Genomic DNA, 25,378 nt, shown 5'->3' with positions numbered 1-25,378 from the left:
TGCATATTTTTAAAGCTACCTAGCAGCTATTCCAGCTGCAGTGCTTGAGGGAGAAATAAATGAAATATGCAAGCATTGTTCAATACAATGTGATTGTCTTCTGGCTGTAAATCCAACTGTCTTCAGCTATTGTTGAAAAAGTAATATGTGTTACGGGTACAACAAACTGGTTAGCTTTTCATAGCCATTGCATGTGAAGTATATTACATATTGAAAAGAAATAGGTGACTCCTTTAAAATACCTCCTTTAGGAAAGAACTATAAGAGTAAATCTGTCCCATAACTTTGGCAGAAGCAGAGAGCCGGAGAACAACTTCCAGGCCCATGCGGTCTCCTCGGAAGCAAAGAAGGAGGGGCTAGAAGCCTGACTCACTCATACGGTGTCTTCTTTAATAGGATAAAACATGGTATCAAGAACTAAGGGACAACTGTAATTTGAATCAGGCAGAAGGTGAATATAGGCAAGCTTCTATCCCTGTCCTCATCTGAACAGCACCACTTACAGGCTCAGTTTGAAGACTCTCATTTATTAGTTGAAAGACTCTGACCCATGACATACATCATGCTTACCTCTGACATGTTAACCTCAAAGCCAAAATAATAATGAACTCAACAGAGAAAATCAGGAACAATGTTTGAGGACTAAAACAAGAAAGAAAGGATAAAAATAAGTCATAAACACAAACTAGGTAATCCTAGTTTAAATTAGTAACAAGAATATAAACTGTCCTAGTAAAATAGAATGTTCCTAATTGTATCAAAAATTTTAAATAGAATTCTTCTTTATAATCCTAAATGCTTTACTTCTATATAAAAATGTAATAGTAACCAGTGAGAACTTAGATTTAAATAAGTACATTTTAATTTATAATATTTTAAATGATTGAGTAGATCAATCAGGGAGGTCTCATATTTAAATAATATAACTATCTTCAGGTGAGATCTCGTACCCAGGGTCTGAGCAGTTTATTGACATATTCAAATGTATGAAGCAAGGGTCATATGAACTCAATGGATACTTACAGGGCCAACTGGTCTGTGACTCCCCCAAAATCATGAACTAGATTTAGCACCTGTCTTTCTATCAATCTGTCTATCTACCTACTTCCCTGTCTGTCACCTGCATTTTAAGGGACAGAGGTCCCTAGATTTCATGAGAATCTCAGGAGAGAAAAATTACTCCAAAATTTCATGAATCACATATATAAAGGATCGACTGTTAAAGTATTACATGGTATTTATTTTAATGTCTAACCATGATGTTACAACAGCAGATACTATTATAAAGACTATTATTAAAAAACTATTTCCTTAAAGTACCAGATATAACCGCAAAGATGGTTTTACTTCTTCCTTTCCAATTTGGATGCCTTTCATTCTTTTTCTTGCCTAGTTGCTCTGGCTAGGACTTCCCATATTATGTTGACTAGAAGTTGTAGGCATGGGCATCTTTGACTTGCTCTTGATCTTAGAGAAAAGGCATTCAGCTTTTCACTGTTGAGTGTGGTTTTTAGCTGTGGGCTTATCATAAATGGCCTTTATTATATTGAGATACTTCTATACCCACTTTGTTAAGAGTGTTTATTATAAATGGATGCTGAGTCCTGCATCTACTGAGATAACCATATGACTTATCTTTCATTTTATTAATGGGCTATATCACTGACTGATTTGCAGATGTTACACCACCCTCATATTCCTGAAATAAATCCCACTTGATCATGGTGTATGATCCCTTTAATGTACTGCTGGATTTGGTTTGCTAATATTTTGTTAAGGATTTTTGCATCTATATTCATCAGGAATATTGGCCTGTAATTTCCCGGCATCCTTATCCAGTTTGGACATCAGGGTAATGCTTGCCTGGAGAAGTGAGTTTGGAAGAGTCCCTTTTCTATATTTAAGAGTTTGAGAAGGATAAGGCATCAATTCTTCTTTGACTGTTTGTTAGAAATCACCATCAAGCTGTCTGACCTGGGATTTTGTTTGTTGAGTTTTTGATTACAGTTTCAATCTCCTTAGTAGCAATTGGCTTGTTCGGATTTTCTGTTTCTTTATGATTCGGTTTGGTAGGTTGTATGTTTCTAAGAATTTATGCATTTTTTCTAGGTTGTCCAATTTGTTGATGTATGATTATTCATAGTAGTCTCTCTGATCCTTTATATTTCTGTGGTACCAGTTGTAACTTTTCTTTCATTTCTGATTTTATTTATTTGAGTCCTCTCTCTTTCCCTTGGTGAGTCTAACTTAACAGTTTGTCAATTTGTTTATCTTTTCAAAGAACAAGCTCTTGGGTTCACTGATCTGTTCTATTGTTTTTTTTATCTCTATATCACTTATTTCTGTTTTAATCTTTGTTACTTCCTTCCTTATACTAACTTTGGGCTTCATTTATTCTTTTTCTAGTTCCATAAGGTGTGAAGTTAGGTTATATTTTGAGATTTTTCTTGTTTCTTTTTATTTGTTATTGTAGTTGATACACAATATTATATTAGTTTCAAGTTTACAACACAATGATCCAGTAGTTAATACACATTATTAAATTCTCACTCCAATTACTGCAGTTACTATCTGTCAACATAGAAAGATGTTATAGAATCACTGACTATAATTTCCATGAAGCACTTCCATCCCCATGACCAACTTATATTATGATTGAGATTTTGTGCCTCTTTATCTCCCTTATTCTCACCACCCATCCCATCCACCCCAACCCCTCACAGTCATCACCAGTCACTTCTCAGTGTCTGTGAGTCTACACCTGTTTTGTTCATTTTGTTTTGTTTTTAGATTCCACATATAAGTGAAATTATATGGTATTTGTCTTTTTCCACCTGGCTTATTTCACTTAGCACAATACCCTCTAGGTCCATCCATATTATCACAAATGGCAGGATTTCTTGCTTTTATTTTGGCATTTCATTGTGTATATGTACCACATCTTCTTTATCCATTCATCTATTATTGATGGACACTTTAGTTGCTTCCTTATCTTGGCTGTTGTAAATAATGCAGTGATAAATATAGGGGTGCATATATCTTTTCTTTTTTTTTTAATCACCCTACTAGCTTGCAGGAATTTTTTTTTAATTAAAAATTTTTTTTTATTTTGGTATCATTAATATAAAATCACATGGGCAACACTGTGGTTACTAGATTCCCCCCATTACCAAGTCCCCACCACATACCCCATTATAGTCACTGTCCATAAGCATAGTAAGATGCTATAGAGTCACTACGTGTCTTCGCTGTGCTATACTGCCTTCCCCATGCCCACCCCCTACGTTACCTGTGCTAATCATAATGCCTCTTATTCCCCTTATCCCTCCCTTCCCACCCACCCTACCCAGTCCCTTTCCCTTTGGTAACTGTTAGTCCATTCCTGGGTTCTGTGAGTCTGCTGCTGTTTTGTTCCTTCAGTTTTGCTTCGTCATTATGCTCCACAGATGAGTGAAATCATTTGGTACTTGTCTTTCTCCTCCTGGCTTATTTCACCGAGCATATATACCCTCTAGCTCCATCCATGTTGTTGTAAATGGTAGGATTTGTTTTCTTCTTATGGCTGAATAATATTCCATTGTGTATATGTACCACATCTTTAACCATTCATCTACTGATGGACACTTAGGTTGCTTCCATTTCTTGGCTATTGTAAATAGTGCTGTGATAAACATAGGGGTGCATATGTCTTCTTGAAACTGGGATACTGCATTCTTAGGGTAAATTCCTAGAGTAGAATTCCTGGGTCAAATGGTATTTCTATTTTTAATTTTTTGAGGAACGTTCATACTGCTTTCCACAATGGTTGAACTAGTTTACATTCCCACCAGCAGTGCAGGAGGGTTCCCCTTTCTCCGCTTACTAGCCAGCATTTGCTGTTTTTAGTCTTTTGGATGGTGGCGATCCTTACTGGTGTGAGATAATATCTCATTGTGGTTTTAATTTGCATTTCCCTGATAATTAGCGATGTGGAACATCTTTTCATGTGTCTGTTGGCCATCTGAATTTCTTCTTTGTAGAAGTATCTGTTCATATTCCCCACCCATTTTTTAATCAGGTTATTTGCTTTTTGGGTGTTGAGGCATGTGAGTTCTTTATATATTTTGGATGTTAACCCCTTGTCGGATATGTCATTTACAAATATATTCTCCCATACTATAGGATGCCTCTTTGTTCTGCTGATGGTGTCCTTTGCTGTACAGAAGCGTTTTAGCATGATGTAGTCTCATTTGTTCATTTTTTATTCTATTTCCTTTTCCTGAGGAGATGCATTCAGGAAAAATTTGCTCATGTTTATATTCAAGAGAGTTTTGCCTTATTTTCTTCTAAGAGTTTTATGGTTTCATGATTTACATTCAGGTCTTTGATTCATTTTGAGTTTACGTTTGTGTATGGGGTTAGACAATAATCCAGTTCCATTCTCTTGCAAGTAGCTGTCCAATTTTGCCACCACCAATTGTTGACCAGGCTGTCATCATTGTACGTCCACGGCTTCTTTATCATATATTAATTGACCATATGTGTTTAGGTTTAGTCTGTTCCATTGGTCTATGGGTCTGTTCTTGTGCCAGCACCAAATTGTCTTGATTGCATATATCTTTTCAAATCAGAGATTTTGTTTTCTTCATGTAAATTCCCAGAAGTGGAGTTACTGTATTTGACAGTATTTCTATTTTTAGTTTTTGAGGAACCTCTATACTGCTTTCCATGATGGCTGCACCAATTTACATTCCCACCAACAGTGTAGGAGAGTTCTCTGAGTTTTTTATTTCTTAAAGTAGGCATTGCTTGCCATGAATTTCCCTTTTGCTTTTGCTGTATCCCACAAATTTTGGTATGTCATATTTTCATTTTGTCTCAAGGTTTTTTTTTATTTTCTTTGATGTTTTATTTGACCCACTGGTTGACCCAATGATAACATGCTTCCAATATAGCATGTGATTTAATCTCCACATTTTTTTTTAAGTTTCCAGTTTCCTTTGTGTAATTAACTTCTGGTTTCATATCATTGTGGTCAGACAATGTAGTTGATATTCAAGTCCTCTTAGATTTATTAAAATTTGTTTTGGAACTGAACATATGTTCTCTCCTGGACAATGTTCCATGTGCACTTAAAAAATATGTCCTATTGCTTTTATGGAATATGCAATGTTCTGTACATATGTGTTATGTATCTGGTCTAATATTTTGTTTGAAGTTGATGTTTCTTTGTATGATTTTCCATCTGGATGACCTATCCACTGATGTAAATGGGGTATGAAAATCTCCAGGTATTACTGTATTACTTTCTACATCTGCTTTTATACTTGTTAATACTTGCTTTATTTATTTTGGTGCCTTTATCTTGGGAGAATAAATATTTATAAATGTTATATCCTCTTGTAAATTCTATCTTTGCCTCTTATTACACTCTTTGTTTTACAGTCTATTTTGTTTAGCTACACCAGCTTTCTTTTGATTGCCATTTACATGGAATATTTTTTTCCAACTCTTCAACTTCAGTTTGTGTATGTCCTTACATATAAAATGAGTCTCTGTGGGCAGCATATAGATTGGTCTTGCTTTTTAACCCATTCAGCCATTCTACTTTTGTCTTTTAACCTTCATACTAGCCTTATAAGTGATTAGTTCTTTATCGTTGCAATATGCTTACCTTTCTAGTAAGATTTATTCTTTCATATGTTTTCTTTTTCCTAATTAGCATCTTTCTTTTCAGCTTAATGAAGTGCCTTGAAAATTTCTCTTAAGGCCAGTTTAGTGGTGATGAACTCCTTTTACTTTGCTTTTCTGGAAAACTCTTTATCTCTAATTTTGAATGACAGTTTTGCTAAATAAAGTATTCTTGGTTAGAAGTTTTTTCTTTCAGCACTTTGAATATATTATTCCATTCTATATATAAAGTTTAAACTTAGAAAACCTTAAATAGTCTGTCAAAAACTATTGTAACTAATGAACCTCGTAAAGTTTCAGGACACAAAATTAACACACAAAAATCTCTTACAGTTCTATACACTAATAACAAGCTATCAGAAAGAGAAAGGAAAAAAATCCCATTTATAATTGCATCAAAAAGAATAAAATACCAAGGAATAAATATAACCAAGGAGGCAAAAGACCTGTATATTGAAAACTATAAGACATTAGTGAAATACACTAAAGAAGACATAAATAAATGGAAAGACATTCTGTGCTCATGAATTGGATCATTATTATTAATATGTTGATACCAACTAAAGCAATTTACAGATTTCAATGCAACCTCTATCAAAATTCCAATGGCATTTTTCAAAGAATTAGAACAAATAATCCTAAATTTTGTATGTACACAAAAACCCAAATAGCCAAAGAAACCTTCAGGAAGAAGAACAAAGCTTCAAGCATTATGCTCCCATACTTCAAACTATACTGCAAAGCTATAATAATTAAAACAGTATGGTATTGGTATAAAAACAGACACATAGATCAATGGAACAGAATAGAGAACCCAGAAATAAGCTCATTCTTATGTAGCAATTAGTTCGTGACAAAGGAGGCAAGAATATACCATGGGGAAAGGACAGGTCTTTATTTCAATAAATTATATTAGGAAAACTGGATAGCCACATGCAAAAGAATGAAACTTGACCAAAATCTTAAATCATACACAAAAGTTAACTCAAAATAGATTATAGACTTGAACATAAGTCTATAAAACCTAGAAGAAACTATAAAATCCTAGGAGAAAACATAATTGGTAAGTCCTTGACATATGGTCTTGGTGATGATTTTTGAATCAGATACCAAAACAAAAGCAACAGAAGCAAAAAATAAATACATCACATTAAAATGCTTCTGCAGAGCAAAGGAAACCATCCAAAAAATTAAAATATAACCTAAGGAATAGGAAAAAATATTTGTAAATCATATATCTGATAAAGGGTTAATATTCAAGGTATATAAATAATTTATACACTTCAATAGCAAAAAAAAAACAACACACAATTCAAGTGGGCAGAAGATCTGAACAGACAGCTGCCCAGAGAAGACACACAGACGGTGAGCCAGTAAATGAAAAAGATGCTCAACGTCATTAACCATCAGGAAGATGCAAATCAAAACCACACTGAGATATCGCCTCATACCTGTTAGAATGGCTATTAAAAAAGACGAGATAACAGGCATTGACAAGAATGTACAAAAAAAGGGACCCTTGTGTACTGCTGATAGGAATGTAAATTGGTACAACAGCTATGGAAAACAGTATGGAGTTTCCTCAAAAATCAAAAATAAAACTACCATGTGATCTAGTAATTCTCCTTCTGGATACTTTCCAAAGAAAAGGAAAACACACACTCAAAAAGATGTATGTACCCCTATGTTCATTGCAGTATTATCTACAATAGCCATGACATGGAAGTACCCTAAGTATCCACTGATGGATGATTGACGAAGAAACTGTGGTATATGTATTCAATGGAATATTATTCAACCAAAGAAAAGAATGAAATCTTGCCATTTGCAACAACATAGATGTAGATCTCAAGGGCGTTATGTTAAATGAAGTAAGTCAGAGACGAATACTGTATGATCTCTCTTATAAGTGGAATCTTGTGTGTATGTATATGTGTGTGTGTATGAAGTGAAAAAAAAAATATATATATATATCATACTCACAGATACAGAGAATAGATTGGTGGTTTCCAGAGGCAGGGGGATGGGATTGAAGATTAGCTTTCTGAGTCAGGCAAAGGGAAGACAAAGAGAAAATATTTAATGTGTGTACATTTTGTATGATTTCCCACATTAACTGATGTTCTCAATTATCTGGAAAGAAGCTGATTTTAGATGAGAGGGTTTCTCCTGTACTACTTCAGAAGGATATGGTGAGAATTAAACGGGAAAAGCCAGGGTTCAATACTAGGCTCATGATAAACCCTCTTTATAGTACATTAACAGTGAAACAGGTGATGGTAGCTCAAATAAAGTGACCTTAGTAAGCACACAGTAAATGTTAATTGTTAAAATTTGTGAGAATAATACCAGTTCACTCTGTCACTAATTAGTGGGACATCCAGAAAGTCATTTTGCCTTTTGTCAACAATAAATGGGGGCATTTGGACTCACATAAGTGATACTCTAACTTTAGCATGTATGCAAACCACCTAAAAAAAGTCCAAGAGAAGGAAGGTAAACAGGAGACACAGAGAGGAAGAAAAGTAGAAGTAGAGTCAAGGAACAAATCCAGAAATGGACCTTATTTTAGTTATTTTATTGAAAAGCAGATGAACATTAGATTTGTTAAGACTCATATTACATGATTACAAGTAGATTTGGAAAATAAAAGGAATATTGTTTAGGAGGTGACCTGGAAGTCCACGAGACACTCATTTAAAGGTATATTTATAGCTGTCACAAGTCAGTAAACTATGTCTGTCATTATAACAACATATTGAGTCTCTTTTGTAAGCCTGGTGTATACAAATTAACATCACCCCCACTGATAACTTCCCTGTCAGAGACACTGCATTCACTGTTAACCACTACTTGTTCAAAAAAAAAATGAAAAACTTAGAAAAAAGTAATAGTTATAACTTCTTAAGCTTTCACTAATACTTAAATATTTTTCCCTAAAGAAAAACACAGGCTATTTGTTCTGAAAGTTGTGCTTCCAGTTGTTTCTTTGAAGTCATGTGCTCTAGGATTTAAAGTATGTGAAAAATTTCTAAAACTTCAGTAATCCATATTGCTGTCTCTCTCTATAATTACACATTTAATGGGTTCAATCAAAACTTGTCATTCCAGGTTGAGGCAAGGAAGACATCTCATCCTGTGAGAACTTAATGATTCACACAATTTCAAAGAATATAGTTCCCACTCACAGTATAAATGCACACAAAGCAATTCCTATAAAATTTCTTGTAAAATGAACATATTCTTACATATATTGGTGTCTCACTCTACTGGGAGAGGATAAAATTTACATTTGTTTTGATTACTGAAAAAGTAATAATAAATGCTTGTTACTATTTTTTATATTTGATATCTGGGTACAACATTTTGACAAATACAGATAGTTGTGATGGGCAAAATTAGGTAATATATGTCAAAAGCATTTGGAGAGAGGCAAATGTATTTTATAAATGCAATAGTCATGACTTTAGCAATAATATAGGGTAGAGAAATTTTAAAGCTCAAAGTTACTTAAAAGTTTATTAAATATTTTATGATGTTAAAAGATTGCTGAGTTTCAAAAAGAAACAGCATATAAAATGAAGCCATTCCATAAAAAATAAGGCACAAAAATTCTAGAATACTTTAGATAAGTATGAGTAGTAGATAGAGAAAACTTTTTTTTCATTTTTGAAGTCTGAGGTTAATTTGCTCTGGGATTTTAATTAATGCTGCTGCTTACCTTTTTATAAGGCAGTTGATATTATAGAATAGCACTGCCAAAATGATAAAACTATCATCTACTAGGTTAAGATAAATTTCCTCATGTTGTCTTTTAAAGTTACTTTTCTGGTTATGTAACACAATATTTTACATATGCCATTCATTTTTTGTGTGTGTCAAATTAACACCAAACCTATAAGAAATAAAAATTCTATAAAGTTGATATTTGTCTTTGTAATAAACAAAAGTCACATTAAAAGTTCTCCAGTTCTCCAAGAGTCCACAGAAAAGTGCAGGACTTATGTTTGTTATACTTGAATGACATGCCAACAAATAAAGTGTGAGATATCCTGATTCTAAAGAAATAGATATGCTGTGATTTCCTAAAATGAACTTTATGCCACCAAATCTTGCTTACGTATTTTAGTTATGTTTCCACAAAGAAAACATATACCAGTGATTTAGACCCTCTGTCACACTAAAATCCTTGCAATATAAAAAGAAAACAACTTTTCCATTTTCTCTCCTAATTGGTGATGAGTGAACTCCAGGAGGTATTTGATGATGGTTGTGTTTTTTAAACAAAATCATTATTCTGTTGATCCTATATATATAGATATGAGATACTGTATGTGTGCACTCTTTGTTCAGTATGGCAGTGATTGCTAAAGCCTAAAAAGTAGCTATGCTCCCAGCATATGTGAAACAAATACTAACAGAACTAAAGAGGGAAATAGACTGCAATGCATTCATTTTAGGAGACTTCAACACACCACTCACCCCAAAGGATAGATCCACTGGGCAGAAAATAAGTAAGGACAAAGAGGCACTGAACAACACACTAGAACAGATGGACCTAATAGACATCTATAGAACTCTACATCCAAAAGCAAAAGGATATACATTCTTGTCAAGTGCACATGGAACATTCTCCAGAATAGACCACATACTAGCTCACAAAAAGAGCCTCAGTAAATTCCAAAATATCGAAATTCTACCAACCAATTTTTCAGACCACAAAGGTATAAAAGTAGAAATAAATTCTACAAAGAAAACAGAAAGGCTCACAAACACATGGAGGCTTAATAACATGCTACTAAATAATCAATGGATCAATGAACAAATCAAAATAAAGATCAAGGAATATATAGAAACAAATGACAACAACAACACAAAGCCCCAACTTCTGTGGGATGCAGCAAAAGCAGTCTTAAGAGGAAAGAATATAGCAATCCAGGCACACTTGAAGAAGGAAGAACAATCCCAAATGAATAGTCTAACATCACAATTATCGAAACTGGAAAAAGAAGAACAAATGAGGCCTAAAGTCAGCAGAAGGAGGGACATAATAAAGATCAGAGAAGAAATAGACAAAATTGAGAAGAATAAAAGAATAGCAAAAATCAACGAAACCAAGAGCTGGTTCTTTGAGAAAATAAACAAAATAGATAAGCCTCTAGCCAAACTTATTAAGAGAAAACGAGAATCAACACAAATCAACAGAATCAGAAATGAGAATGGAAAAATCACGACAGACTCCACAGAAATACAAGGAATTATTAAAGACTACTATGAAAACCTATATGCCAACAAGCTGGAAAACCTAGAAGAAATGGACAACTTCCTAGAAAAATACAACCTCCCAAGACTGACCAAGGAAGAGACACAAAAGTTAAACAAACCAATTATAAGCAAAGAAATTGAAACGGTAATCAAAAAACTACCCAAGAACAAAACCCCAGGGCCGGACGGATTTACCTCGGAATTTTATCAGACACACAGAGAAGACATAATACCCATTCTCCTTAAAGTGTTCCAAAAAATAGAAGAAGAGGGAATACTCCCAAACTCATTCTATGAAGCCAACATAACCCTAATACCAAAACCAGGCAAAGACCCCACCAAGAAAGAAAATTACAGACCAATATCCCAGATGAACATAGATGCAAAAATACTCAACAAAATATTAGCAAACAGAATTCAACAGTATATCAAAAGGATCATACACCATGACCAAGTGGGATTCATCCCAGGGATGCAAGGATGATACAACATTCGAAAATCCATCAACATCATCCACCACATCAACAAAAAGAAAGACAAAGACCATATGATCATCTCCATAGATGCTGAAAAAGCATTTGACAAAATTCAACATCCATTCATGATAAAAACTCTCAGCAAAATGGGAATAGAGGGCAACTACCTCAACATAATAAAGTCCATATATGATAAACCCACAGCCAGCATTATACTGAACAGCGAGAAGCTGAAAGCATTTCCTCTGAGATTGGGAACCAGACAGGGTTGCCCACTCTCCCCACTGTTATTTAACATAGTACTGGAGGTCCTAGCCATGGCAATCAGACAAAACAACGAAATACAAGGAATCCAGATTGGTAAAGAAGAAGTTAAACTATCACTATTTGCAGATGTGATACTGTACATAAAAAACTCTAAAGACTCCACTCCAAAACTACTAGAACTGATATCGGAATACAGCAAAGTTGCAGGATACAAAATTAACACACAGAAATCTGTAGCTTTCCTATACACTAACAATGAACCAATAGAAAGAGAAATCAGGAAAACAATTCCATTCACCATAGCATCAAAAAGAATAAAATACCTAGGAATAAACCTAACCAAAGAAGTGAAAGACTTATACTCTGAAAACTACAAGTTACTCTTAAGAGAAATTAAAGGGGACACTAATAAATGGAAACTCATCCCATGCTCTTCCAGCGGTCACTCGTACCAGCTCTGCAAACTATCTCTATCACCATGAAAAGCCAAAACTACAGGCAGACAAAGATTACAGAGTCAACACCTGAGAAGGAGACAGACCTAACCAGTGTCCCTGAAAAAGAATTCAAAATAAAAATCATAAACATGCTGACAGAGATGCAGAGAAATATGCAAGAGCTAAGGGATGAAGTCTGGAGGGAGATCACAGATGCCAGGAAGGAGATTACAGAAGTGAAACAAACCCTGGAAGGATTTAAAAGCAGAATGGATAAGATGCAAGAGACCATTGAAGAAATAAAAACCAGAGAACAGGAACATATAGAAGCTGACACAGACAGAGATAAAAGGATCTCCAGGAAAGAAACAATACTAAGAACTATGTGACCAATCCAAAAGGAACAATATCTGTATTATAGGGGTACCAGAAGAAGAAGAAAGAGGAAAAGGGATAGAAAGTGTCTTTGAAGAAATAATTGCTGAAAACTTCCCCAAACTGGGGGAGGAAATAATCAAACAGACCACGAAATACACAGAACCCCCAACAGAAAGGATCCAAGGAGGACAACACCAAGACACATAATAATTAAAATGGCAAGGATCAAGGACAAGGAAAGAGTTTTAAAGGCAGCTAGAGAGAAAAAGGTCACCTATAAAGGAAAACCTATCAGGCTAACATCAGACTTCTCAACAGTAACCCTACAGGCCAGAGGAGAATGGCATGATATATTTAATGCAATGAAACAGAAGGGCCTTGAACTAAGGATACTGTATCCAGCATGACTATCATTTAAATATGATGGCGGGATTAAACAATTCCCAGAAAACCAAAGCTGAGGGAATTTGCTTGCCACAAACCATCTCTACAGGGGATCCTACAGGGACTGCTCTAGATGGGAGCACTCCTAAAAAGAGCACAGAACAAAACACACAACATATGAAGAATGGACGAGGAGGAATAAGAAGGGAGAGAAGAAAAGAATCTCCAGACAGTGTATATAACAGCTCAATAAGCGAGCTAAGTTAGGCAGTAAGATACTAAAGAGGCTAACCTTGAACCTTTGGTAACCAAAAATCTAAAGCCTGCAATGGCAATAACTACATATCTATCAATAGTCTCCCTAAATGTAAATGGACTTAATGCACAAATCAAAAGACACAGAGTAATAGAATGGATAAAAAAAACTAGACCCATCTATATGCTGCTTACAAGAAATTCACCTCAAACCCAAAGACATGCACAGACTAAAAGTCAAGGGATGGAAAAACATATTTCAGGCAAACAACAGTGAGAAGAAAGCAGGGGTTGCAGTACTAATATCAGACAAAATAGACTTCAAAACAAAGAAAGTAACAAGAGATAAAGAAGGACATTACATAATGATAAAGGGCTCAGTCCAACAAGAGGATATAACCATTCTAAATATATATGCACCCAACAAAGGAGCACCAGCATATGTGAAACAAATACTAGCAGAACAAAAGGGGGAAATAGACTGCAATGCATTAATTTTAGGAGACTTCAACACACCGCTCACCCCGAAGGATAGATCCACCGGGCAGAAAGTTAGTAAGGACACAGAGGCACTGAACAACAGAATGGAACAGATGGACCTAATAGATATCTACAGAACTCTACATCCAAAAGCAACAGGATATACATTCTTCTCAAGTGCACATGGAACATTCTCCAAAATAGACCACATACTAGCTCACAAAAAGAGCCTCAGTAAATTCCAAAATATTGAAATTCTACCAACCAACTTTTCAGACCACAAAGGTATAAAACTAGAAATAAATTCTACAAAGAAAACAAAAAGGCTCACAAACACATGGAGGCTTAACAACATGCTTCTAAATAATCAATGGATCAATGAACAAATCAAAATAGAGATCAAGGAATATATAGAAACAAATGACAACAACAACACAAAGCCCCAACTTCTGTGGGACGCAGCGAAAGCAGTCTTAAGAGGAAAGTATATAGCGATCCAGGCACACTTGAAGAAGGAAGAACAATCCCAAATGAATAGTCTAACATCACAATTATCAAAACTGGAAAAAGAAGAACAAATGAGGCCTAAAGTCAGCAGAAGGAGGGACATAATAAAGATCAGAGAAGAAATAGACAAAATTGAGAAGAATAAAACAATAGTAAGAATCAATGAAACCAGGAGCTGGTTCTTTGAGAAAATAAACAAAATAGATAAGCCTCTAGCCAAACTTATTAAGAGAAAAAGAGAATCAACACAAATCAACATAATCAGAAATGAGAACAGAAAAATCACGACAGACTCCACAGAAATACAAGGAATTATTAAAGACTACTATGAAAACCTATATGCCAACAAGCTGGAAAACCTAGAAGAAATGGACAACTTCCTAGAAAAATACAACCTCTCAAGACTGACCAAGGAAGAAATGCAAAAGTTAAACAAACCAATTATGAGCAAAGAAATTGAAAAGGTAATCAAAAAACTACCCAAGAACAAAACCCCGGGGCCGGACAGATTTACCTCGGAATTTTATCAGACACACAGAGAAGACATAAAACCCATTCTCCTTAAAGTTTTCCAAAAAATAGAGGAGGAGGGAATACTCCCGAACTCATTCTATGAAGCCAACATTACCCTAATATCAAAACCAGGCAAAGACCCCACCAAAAAAGAAAATTACTGACCAATATCCCTGATGAATGAGATGCAAAAATACTCAATAAAATATTAGCAAACAGAATTCAACAGCATATCAAAAGGATCATACACCATGACCAAGTGGGATTCATCCCAGGGATGCAAGGATGGTACAACATTCGAAAATCCATCAGCATCATCCCCCACATCAACAAAAAGAAAGACAAAAACCACATGATCATCTCCATAGATGCTGAAAAAGCATTTGACAAAATTCAACATCCATTCATGATAAAAACTCTCAGCAAAATGGGAATAGAGGGCAAGTACCTCAACAAAATAAAGGCCATATATAATAAACCCACAGCCCACATTATACTGAACAGTGAGAAACTGAAAGCATTTCCTCTGAGATCGGGAACTTGACAGGGATGCCCATTCTCCCCACTGTTATTTAACATAGTACTGGAGAACCTAGCCATGGCAATCAGACAAAACAAAGAAATACAAGGAATCCAGATTAGTAAAGAAGTTAAACAGTCACTATTTGCAGATGATATGATATTGTACATAAAAAACCCTAAAGACTCCACTCCAAAACTACTAGAACTGATATCGGAATACAGCAAACTTGCAGGATACAAAATTAACACACAGAAATCTGTAGCTTTCCTATACACTAACAATGAACCAAAAGAGAGAGAAATCAGGAAAACAATTCCATTCACAATTGCATCAAAAAAGAATAAAATACCTAGGAATAAACCTAACCAAAGAAGTGAAAGACCTACACCCTGAAAACTACAAGTCACTCTTAAGAGAAATTAAAGGGGACACTAATAAATGGAAACTCATCCCATGCTCATGGCTAGGAAGAATTAATATTGTCAAAATGGTCATCCTGCCCAAAGCAATATACAGATTTGATGCAATCCCTCTCAAATTACCAGCAACATTCTTCAATGAATTGGAACAAATAGTTCAAAAATTCATATGGAAACACCAAAGACCCCGAATAGCCAAAGCAATCCTGAAAAAGAAGAATAAAGTAGGGGGGATCTCACTCCCCAACTTCAAGCTCTATTACAAAGCCATAGTAATCAAGACAATTTGGTACTGGCACAAGAACAGAGCCACAGACCAGTGGAACAGATTAGAGACTCCAAACATTAAACCAAACATATATGGCCAATTAATATTTGATAAAGGAGCCATGGACATACAATAGCAAAATGACAGTCTCTTCAACAGATGGTGCTGGCAAAACTGGACAGCTACATGGAGGAAAATGAAACTGGACCATTGTCTCACCCCATATACAAAGGTAAACTCAAAATGGATCAAAGACCTGAATGTAAGTCATGAAACCATTAAACTCTTGGAAAAAAACATAGGCAAGAACCTCTTAGACATAAACATGAGTGACCTCCTCTTGAACATATCTCCCTGGGCAAGGAAAACAACAGCAAAAATGAGCAAGTGGGACTACATTAAGCTGAAAAACTTCTGTACAGCGAAAGACACCATCAATAGAACAAAAAGGAACCCTACAGTATGGGAAAATATATTTGAAAACGACAGATACGATAAAGGCTTGACGTCCAGAAGATAGAAAGAGCTCACACACCTCAATAAACAAAAAACAAATAACCCAATTAAAAAATGGGCAGAGGAACTGAACAGACAGTTCTCTAAAAAGGAAATACAGATGGCCAAGAGACACATGAAAAGTTGCTCCACTTCGCTAATTATCAGAGAAATGCAAATTAAAACTACAATGAGGTATCACCTCACACCAGTAAGGATAGCTGCCATCCAAAAGACAAACAACAACAAATGTTGGCGAGGCTGTGGAGAAAGGGGAACCCTCCTACACTGCTGGTGGGAATGTAAATTAGTTCAACCATTGTGGAAAGCAGTATGGAGGTGCATCAAAATGCTCAAAACAGACCTACCATTTGACCCAGGAATTCCACTCCTAGGAATTTACCCTAAGAATGCAGCAATCAAGTTTGAGAAAGACAGATGCACCCCTATGTTTATCGCAGCACTATTTACAATAGCCAAGAATTGGAAGCAACCTAAATGTCCATCAGTAGATGAATGGATAAAGAAGATGTGGTACATATACACAATGGAATACTACTCAGCCATAAGAAGTGGAAAAATCCAACCATTTGCAGCAACATGGATGGAGCTGGAGAGTATTATGCTCAGTGAAATAAGCCAAGCAGAGAAAGAGAAATACCAAATGATTTCACTCATCTGAGGAGTATAAGAACAAAGGAAAAACTGAAGGAACAAAACAGCAGTGGAATTACAGAACCCAAAAATGGACTAACAGGTACCAAAGGGAAAGGAACTGGGGAGGATGGGTGGGCAGGGAGGGATAAGAGGGGGAAGAAGAAGGGGGCTATTAAGATTAGCATGCATGGGGGGGAGGGAGAAAGGGGAGGGTGGGCTGTACAACACAGAGAGGACAAGTAGTGATTCTACAACATTTTGCTAAGCTAATGGACAGTAACTGTAATGTGGTTTTTAGGGGGGACCCGATATAGGGGAGAGCGTAGTAAACATAGAATTCTTCAGGTAAGTGTAGATTAAAGATTAAAAAAAAAAAAGAAAGAAAGAAAGAAAGAAAGAAAGACAAGGGGGATTACTCCTAGATAGGATAAAACTATTGGTAAATCAAAGATCAATGCATGCTTTAAACATCCTTAATGTTGATCACTTAAAGGGTGTCAGATGATCAGCTATGGAGGTACTCTTTTCTGATAATATTCCTCTCTCTTAATAAAAAAAAAAAAAAGCAGTTCCTGTGTGCTGACGTCCAATGAGTTCTACACAGTGGTATAGAGGGCATGTCAAAGTGTGGGCAAAGGGTCTGTTTGTTTCTATGCAGGAGATCAAGGCCTAGCTTGGATACCCAGAAAATGAACTAAGATACTATATGAGGAGGAGCTTCCGGCATCAGCACTCTCTGGAGGACTCGTGCCGGGGGATGATCATCAAAAAGCCTCCACAGGGATCCGGACGATGCTGCGGTTGTGGCTGCATCCACCCCACCGTTTCCTGGACTTGCCATTGGAATGAGGAGGGAGATGTCTAGGCTGGCATGTGCATACAGTGAGACAACGAATTTGACCGGATCTGTACTGTTGGAACTCAACCAGGAGTTGGGAGGGGTGCAAGTTGTAGCACTCCAAAATCTTATGACTATAGACTATCTATGGTTAGAAGAACATATGGGATGTGAACAGATCCCAGAAATGGGTTGCTTTAATTTGTCTGATTTCTCTCAGACTGTTCAAGTACAGTTGGACAATATCCATCATATCATAGACAAATTTTCACAAATGCCTAGGGTGCCTAAATGGTTTTCTTGGCTTCACTGGAGATGGATGGTAATTATAGATTTGCTTTGTTTATGTCACCGTATTCCTATTATGTTAATATGTAAGCGCAAGTTAGTCAGTAGTTTAAAACCTATACATGCTTAAGGTACTCTACAAGAAGATATGTCAAAGAAAGAATCAATCCTCCCATGTTTTCTTCCATACGCTACCTCTATAGCTTTTCTTCTTCCTTCCTAATTACAACCCTTAAATAGAATTCGTGCCTCATATCGAATTTACTGAGTATCATAATTCCTCCAGGTGGTAAAGATACCTTGAGACAAGTGCTGGGCATAGAAGCCACAGGGCATAAATCTGCAAAGAAGTAAAAAGCTAACCTTTTCAAACAATATGGCTTCTCTCTCACTTACCAACTTTACATTTCCCTGTATGGCCCCGGAAGATGACTGGTTAGCCAGAGACGGGTAACATTCCTCAAGGGAGGAACAACCTAAGACAGGCACAGTCGCAGGGGGGCCATCAGGTGAGAAATTGGGGATCAACAGAGGTGAGGATCAGAACCTCACCCCCCCTGTTTTGAGAGAAATCTTCTGCATCCGTGGATGTTTTGGTGCCCTTGTCTAGCTTGGATTAATACTTAGTCCATAGGCACACACCTGATCATCTATATTTGCCCTCTTACAGCACTAAACTATGTTTTCTACCTTTATCTTGCATCTACGTACCACTTCAGCATTTTATTAAAAATAAAAATAATAATAATAATAAAGGGAGAAATGTGGGATCCACATATAAATCAAGTATAAAAATCAAACGAATATTCTTATTTGACCTGATTGTTTATAGTTCATAATGCGTGATCAAAACCGAAAGTTTCTGTGATGAATGCCCTTGTACTGTTCACCACGTAAGAACTTATTCACTATGTAAGAGTTTGTTCACCATGTAAGAACTTGTTCGTTATGCTTCAGAAGATTGGAGACTGATGAGAATTAGGCTTGAGATGGATTAATGATTGTGCATTGAGCGTTGACCCCCCTATACAGAATTTTATTGTTGTTAACAACCATTTGATCAATAAATATGAGAGATGCCCTCTCAAAAAAAAATGGATTAAAATGAAACAAAAAGTAGCTATGCTCCTGGGGAAGAAGGAGATGTTTGATGACTGCAAAAGAATATTTACTTCCTTGGAACTTAGTTTCTTAAAATATAATGTACTCTCATGTAAAGGAGAGAAATGTTATCTTTCTGGTTATGAAGAGGAGTCAGCTCACACACTCCATTTGATCGCCATCCCTGCTTCATCAAACATAGTTATTCCTTTTTTTCCACTTCCTCAGATGCTCTGAACCGTCTTTTCCTAACTAGGATCAATGTCAACTGATTTCTAGGCTACCATTTACATTAGCCTTCTAGGTGTACTGAAAAATCTCAACTGGGCTCTGCCAGTTTCACACACTAATCAATTCCTTTCCATAGTAATCATCTCCAATCAGTTTTTTGTCCACCACTGGAATTGTATAAAAGAGCATTTTATAGTATTGCATTACTTTAGAACATCCTAGAAATATATAGAGATTGTCCTCACTGCACATTCATGTTGCCTGGTTTCAGCTGGAATCTCTCTGGAGAAAGTAATTCTTTTGGTCATCCTTGATTCTGCAATGAAAGTACATCTTATTTTCTGATAATTCCAAATCCCTCTTTAATTAGAAATCAAGAAAAAAGGAAATAAAGAGGAAAATCACAGAAAGGAAAAGAAACTTACTGGTTTATTCATTCAACACATATTTTGTCCTCTCAAAGCCAGGCATTTCTCTAGGTACAAGAATTTTTCAATAACAAATCAGAAAAACCCCTGTCATCCTAAAATAATTTTCTACCTGAGAGAGGCATTAAAGAAGTATATATATGTAAAGTTGTAATAAAACCTACAGAGAAAACAAAGCACAGTATGGTGATAGGGAGCGGGAGGGCTGATGGGTAGGTTGAGCCATATGGATTTGCTGATTGTAAGCCAAAAAATTGTCTATTATCTGCATTTCATATAATGCAATCAACATACATGATGTAATCTTTTTTTTAAGTTCCAAATATCCCACACTTTTTTTTTTTGAGAAAACATTTTAGTGTATTGTTTTTTTCTAGTTACTAGCTACACTTCTGTTCTTTTTTTTTTTCCATTGCATCTTTTTTTTTGGTATCATTAATCTACAATTACAGAAAGAACATTATGTTTACTAGGTTCCCCCTTCACCAAGTCCCCCCCACATACCCCGTCACAGTCACTGTCCATCTGCGTAGTAAGATGCTGTAAAATCACTACTTGTCTTCTCTGTGTTACGCAGCCCTCCCCATGCCCCCCATGAACTATACATGCTAATCGTAATGCCCCCTTTCTTTTACCCGCCCTTATCCCTCCCTTCACACCCATCGTCCCCAGTCCCTTTCCCTTTGGTAACTATTAGTCAATTCTTGGGTTCTGTGATTCTGCTGCTGTTTTGTTCCTTCAGTTTTCCTTTGTTCTTATACTCCACATATGAGTGAAATCACTTGATACTTGTCCTTCTCCGCATGGCTTATTTCACTGAGCATAATACCCTCTAGCTCCATCCATGTTGTTGCAAGTGGTAGGATCTGTTTTTTTCTTATGGCTGCGTAATATTCCATTGTGTATATGTACCACATCTTCTTTATCCATTCATCTACTGATGGACACTTAGGTTGCTTCCAATTCTTGGCTATTGTAAATAGTGCTGCGATAAACATAGGGGTGCATCTGCCTTTTTCAAACTTGAGTGCTACATTCTTAGGGTAAATTCCTAGGAGTGGAATTCCTGGGTCAAATGGTAAGTCTATTTTGAGCATTTTGAGGAACCTCCATACTGCTTTCCACAATGGTTGAACTAATTTACATTCCCACCAGCAGTGTAGGAGGGTTCCCCTTTCTCCACAACCTCACCAACATTTGTTGTTGTTTGTCTTTTGGATGTTGGCCATAATTACTGGTGTGAGGTGATATCTCATTGTGGTTTTAATTTGCATTTCTCTGATGATTAGCGAAGTGGAGCATCTTTTCATGTGTCTGTTGGCCATCTGAATTTCTTCTTTAGAGAACTGTCTATTCAACTGCTCTGGCCATTTTCTAATTGGATTATTTGCTTTTTCTTTGTTGAGGAGTGTGAGCTCTTTATATATTTGGATAAAGGTCAAGCCTTTATCGGATCTGTCATTTATGAATATATTCTCCCATACTGTAGGATACCTTTTTGTTCTATTGATGGTGTCCTTTGCTACACAGAAGCTTTTTAGCTTGATATAGTCCCACTTGTTCATTTTTGCCTTTGTTTCCTTTGCCCAGGGAGATATGTTCAAGAAGAGGTCACTCATGTTTATGTTTAAAAGGTTTTTGCCTATGTTTTTTTCTAAGAGTTTTATGGTTTCATGACTTACATTCAGGTCTTTGATCCATTTTGAATTTACTTTTGCAGTTTCATTCTCCTACATGTAGCTGTCCAGTTTTGCCAGCACCATCTGTTGAAGAGACTGTCATTTCTCCATTGTATGTCCATGGCTCCTTTATCAAATATTAATTGGCCATATATGTTTGGGTTAATGTTTGGAGTCTCTATTCTGTTCCACTGGTCTGTGGCTCTGTTCTTGTGCCAGTGCCAAATAGTCTTGATTACTGTGGCTTTGTAGTAGAGCTTGAAGTTGGGGAGTGAGATCCCTCCCCACTTTATTCTTCCTTCTCAGGATTGTGTTGGCTATTTGGGGTCTTTGACGGCTCCATATGAATTTTTGAACTATTTGTTCCAGTTCATTGAAGAATGCTGTTGGTAATTTGATAGGGATTGCATCGAATCTGTATATTGCTTTGGGCAGGATGGCCATTTTGACAATATTAATTCTTCCTAGCCATGAGCATCGGATGAGTTTCCATTTATTAGTGTCCCCTTTAATTTCTCTTAAGAGTGTCTTGTAGTTTTCAGGGTATAGGTCTTTCACTTCCTTGGTTAGGTTTATTCCTAGGTATTTTATTCTTTTTGATGCTATTGTGAATGGAATTGTTTTCCTGATTTCTCTTTCTATTAGTTCATTGTTAGTGTATAGGAAAGTTATAGATTTCTGTGTGTTAATTTTGTATCCTGCAACTTTGCTGAATTCGATATTAGTTCTAGTAGTTTTGCAGTGGAGTCTTCAGGGTCTTTTATGTACAATATCATGTCATCTGCAAATAGTGACAGTTTGACTTCTTCTTTACCAATCTGGATTCCTTGTATTTCTTTGTTTTGTCTAATTGTTATGGCTAGGACCTCCAGTACAACGTTGAATGACAGTGGTGAGAGTGGGCATCCCTGTCTTGTTCCCAATCTCAGAGGAAAAGCTTTCAGTCGCTCGCTGTTCAGTATGATGTTGGCTGTGGGTTTATCATATATGGCCTTTATTATGTTGAGGTACTTGCCCTCTATGCCCATTTTGTTGAGATTTTTTTATCATGAATGGATGTTGAATTTTATCGAATGCTTTTAAAGCATTTATGGAGATGACCATGTGGTTTTTGTCTTTCTTTTTTTTGATGTGGTGTATGATGTTGATGGATTTTTGAATGTTGTACCATCCTTGCATCCCTGGGATGAATCCCACTTGGTCATGGTGTATGATCCTTTTGATGTATTTTTGAATTCGGTTTGCTAATATTTTGTTGAGTATTTTTGCATCTACGTTCATCTGGGATATTGGTCTGTAGTTTTCTTTTTTGGTGGGGTCTTTGCCTGGTTTTGGTATTAGGGTTATGTTGGCTTCATAGAATGAGTTTGGAAGTATTCCCTCCTCTTCTATGTTTTTGGAAAACTTTAAGGAGAATGGGTATTATGTCTTCTCTGTATGTCTGATAAAATTCCGAGGTAAATCCATGTGGCCCGGGGGTTTTGTTCTTTAGTTTTTTGATTACCGATTCAATTTCATTGCTGGTAATTGGTCTGTTCAGATTTTCTGTTTCTTTCTGGGTCAGTCTTGGAAGGTTGTATTTTTCTAAGAAGTTTTCCATTTCTCCTAAGTTTTCCAGCTTGTTAGCATATAAGTTTTCATAGTATTCTCTAATAATTCTTTGTATTTCTGTGGGGTCCGTCGTGATTTTTCCTTTCTCATTTCTAATTCTGTTGATGTGTGTTGACTCTCTTTTTCTCTTAATAAGTCTGGCTAGAGGCTTATCTATTTTGTTTATTTTCTCAAAGAACCAGCTCTTCATTTCATTGATTTTGTCTATTGTTTTATTCTTCTCAATTTTATTTATTTCTTCTCTGATCTTTTTTATGTCCCTCCGTCTGCTGACCTTAGGCCTCATTTGTTCTTCTTTTTCCAATTTCGATAATTGTGACATTAGACTATTCATTTGGGATTGCTCTTCCTTCTTTAAATATGCCTGGATTGCTATATACTTTCCTCTTAAGACTGCTTTTGCTGCATCCCACAGAAGTTGGGGCTTTGTGTTATTGTTGTCATTTGATCCATATGTTGCTGGATCTCCATTTTAATTTGGTCATCGATCCATTGATTATTTAGGAGCATGTTGTTAAGCCTCCATGTGTTTGTGAGCCTTTTTGCTTTCTTTGTACAATTTATTTCTAGTTTTATACCTTTGCGGTCTGAAAAGTTGGCAGGTAGGATTTCAATCTTTTGGAATTTACCAAAGCTCTTTTTGTGGCCTAGTATGTGGTCTATTCTGGAGAATGTTCCATGTGCACTTGAGAAGAATGTGTATCCTGTTGCTTTTGGAAGTAGAGTTCTATAGATGTCTATTAGGTCCATCTGTTCCAGCGTGTTGTTCAGTGCCTCTTTGTCCTTACTTATTTTCTGTCTGGTGGATCTGTCCTTTGGAGTGAGTGGCGTGTTGAAGTCTCCCAAAATGAATGCACTGCATTCTATTTCCTCCTTTAATTCTGTTAGTATTTGTTTCACATATATTGGTGCTACTGTATTGGGTGTATATATGTTATAATGGTTATATCCTCTTGTTGGACTGAGCCCTTTATCATTATGTAATGTCCTTCTTTATCTCTTGGTACTTTCTTTGTGTTGAAGTCTATTTTTTCTGATACTAGTATTGCAACACCTGCTTTTCTCTCTCTCTCTCTGTTGTTTGCATGAAATATCTTTCTCCAACCCTTGACTTTTAATCTGTGCATGACTTTGGGTTTGAGGTGAGTCTCTTGTAAGCAGCATATAGATGGGTCTTGCTTTTTTATCCATTCTATTTCTCTGTGTCTTTTGATTGGTGCATTCAGACCATTTACATTAGACTGATTATCAGTAAGTAGGTACTTATTGCCATTGCAGGCTTTAGATTTGTGGTTACCAAAGGTTCAAGGTTAGCTTGTTTACTACCTTACTGTCTGACCTCACTTGTTTATTGAGCTGTTATAAACACAGTCTGATAATTATTTCTTTCCCTTCTTTTTCCTCCTCCTCCATTCTTCATATGTTGGGTGTTTTGTTCTGTGTTCTTTTTAGGAGTGCTCCCATCTAGAGCAGTCCCTCTAAGATACCCTGTAGAGATGTTTTGTGGGAGGCAAATTTCCTCAACTTTTGCTTGTCTGGGAATTGTTTAATCCCTCCTTCATATTTAAAAGATAATCGTGCTGGATACAGTATCCTTGGTTCAAGGCCCTTCTGTTTCATTGCATTAAGTATATCATGCCATTCTCTTCTGGCCTGCAAGGTTTCTGTTGAGAAGTCTGATGATAGCCTGATGGGTTTTCCTTTGTAGGTGATCTTTTTACTCTCTCTGGCTGCCTTTAATACTCTGTCCCTGTCCTTCATCTTTGCCATTTTAATTATTATGTGTCTTAGTGTTGACCTCTTTGGATCTCGTCTCTCAGGAGTTCTGTGCCTCTGTAGTCTGAGCAACTATTTCCTCCCCCAGTTTGGGGAAGTTCTAAGCAATTATTTCTTCAAAGACATTTTCTATCCCTTTTTCTCTCTCTTCTTCTCCTGGTACCCCTATAATGTGGATATTGTTCCTTTTGGATTGGTCACACAGTTCCCTTAATATTATTTCGTTCCTGGAGATCCTTTTATCTCTCTCTGCATCAGCTTCTATGCGTCCCTGTTCTCTGGTTTCTATTCCATCAATGGCCTCTTGCATCTTATCCATTCTGCTTATAAATCCTTCCAGCATTTGTTTCACTTCTGTAATCTCCCTCTGGACATCTGTGATCTCCTTCCAGACGTCTGTAATCTCCCTCCAGACTTCATCCCTTAGCTCTT

The 25,378-nt window shown here is 36.3% G+C and overlaps 1 long non-coding RNA gene across 2 annotated transcripts in view; it reads right to left on the bottom strand.

Moving 5' to 3' along the window:
- LOC140850624 (uncharacterized) overlaps positions 1-25,378 on the bottom strand; it is an 84,681-nt gene that overhangs the window by 26,528 nt on the left and 32,775 nt on the right. Inside the window, exon 1 of one of the 2 annotated variants that reach the window (XR_012133571.1) lies at positions 571-644. The exons of the other annotated variant lie outside the window; for it this stretch is intronic. This is a non-coding gene — a long non-coding RNA (uncharacterized lncRNA). Of the gene's footprint in view, positions 1-570; positions 645-25,378 lie in introns of those variants that run through there. 2 annotated transcript variants of the gene reach the window in all.

Source organism: Manis javanica, chromosome 7 (genome assembly GCF_040802235.1).
Source record: "Manis javanica isolate MJ-LG chromosome 7, MJ_LKY, whole genome shotgun sequence".
In the NCBI taxonomy this organism is placed as follows: Eukaryota; Metazoa; Chordata; class Mammalia; order Pholidota; family Manidae; genus Manis; species Manis javanica.
Note: the sequence above shows the minus strand (reverse complement) of the source record. Positions and strands in the feature narration are given on the sequence as shown.